This window comes from Corvus brachyrhynchos, unplaced genomic scaffold, assembly GCF_000691975.1.
Source record: "Corvus brachyrhynchos isolate BGI_N302 unplaced genomic scaffold, ASM69197v1 scaffold152, whole genome shotgun sequence".
Classification (NCBI taxonomy): Eukaryota; Metazoa; Chordata; class Aves; order Passeriformes; family Corvidae; genus Corvus; species Corvus brachyrhynchos.
In genome coordinates, this window is record NW_008237447.1 from 2,487,707 (window position 1) to 2,488,964 (window position 1,258).

Below are 1,258 nucleotides of genomic sequence, written 5' to 3' on the forward strand. Positions count from 1 at the left end.
AATTGGGCGGAAAGGCTGCTGCCTGTAGCGGGGATGAAGGGGGAGGGCTGTTTCAAGCGCCCGACTTGTGTGGAATTTCGGATCTTCGCAAGTGCGCGCTCGTGGGCGATGCTGTTAACCTCCCCTGAAGTGTTACGACCGGGCTGTGAGGAAGGGGTGCCCGAAAGTGTTACGACCGGGCTGTGAGGAAGGGGTGCCAGGGTGCGTGTAAAGTGGTGCAGAGGTGGACAAGCATGTGCTCAGTTCTTCTGCAGAGAAAAAGCTGTCAGTCATATATTTGGACCAGCGGAATCTGAAGTGAGTGATACCTTGCCGAGGAGCTCAGACTTGCCTGGGAGTTGTGACTTGCTGTCCCTGGGCTGAGCCCCAGCTCTTCAGCACCCACCAGCACTCGCACACCTACTCGGTGCCCTCTCCCTCCCTCCCTCCCTCCTCTCGGCACTCAGCGCTGGGACTCCGACTCAACACCTCCCAGCTGTTGTTCCCAGCCCATCATCTGAGAAGTCTGAGTGGCACACAGACAACCTGTTTGCAGGCAGTGCTTTGAGCTCCTCTTTGCATGCTGTTTGCAGTTCCCTTCCATGGTGCACATTTTACCTTGGTACCAAGTAATCCAGGATGATACTCAGTGTGCTGTCCTTTAGCTCATGTTTGTTGTGTGCTTGGACCTCTATTTACAAACTCTATGAGTTTCTGAAGCAAAGGCAAAATATGTTTCAGTGAAACCAGCCCCTACATCCCATTGTAAATATTTATTCCACAAAAACTTAAAGGAGTTGAAAGTACTAGAAGGTAATTTCTATTGTAGGTTATTAAGAAAAGCAAAAGAAAGCCTTTATAAATACAGGTTTTAACAACTACTTGCATCACACAGCCACATTGTAGCTTCATCAGTCCAATTAGATGCAGTTTCCCTGGATCATTTGATGCCTGGCAGGTGCTGAAGTGGCTGCTTAGGACTTGTCTTCGGCAAGCTTTTTAAGTTCCAATTTTATATGAGCTGAGCACTGTTTTTTATTTTTCAGGTTTTGGCACTGGTGAATACAGTCTCCTCCCTCAGCAGCTTGTGTCACCTGCTATTGTTTGAATTAATGAATGATACCACAAGTGACCTTAGAAATGGCAGAAATAGTAGCAAAACAGTCCTGCTCTGCCCATTGCTCCTGACAAGTGAGAGCCAACTGTTTATGATTAATCTCTGCTTGCACTGTATCTGCATGTGGTGTTAGATTGATGCCATTACACTCAGTCCAGCAGG

General features: G+C 48.1%; 1 long non-coding RNA gene across 2 annotated transcripts in view; it reads left to right on the top strand.

The window, feature by feature from the left end:
- Positions 1 to 1,258, top strand: part of LOC108446049 — a 9,720-nt gene that overhangs the window by 7,233 nt on the left and 1,229 nt on the right. Inside the window, exon 3 of one of the 2 annotated variants that reach the window (XR_001861159.1) lies at positions 1,026 to 1,170. This is a non-coding gene — a long non-coding RNA (uncharacterized LOC108446049). Of the gene's footprint in view, positions 1 to 1,025; positions 1,253 to 1,258 lie in introns of those variants that run through there. The other variant, XR_001861158.1, reaches the window with a different exon arrangement.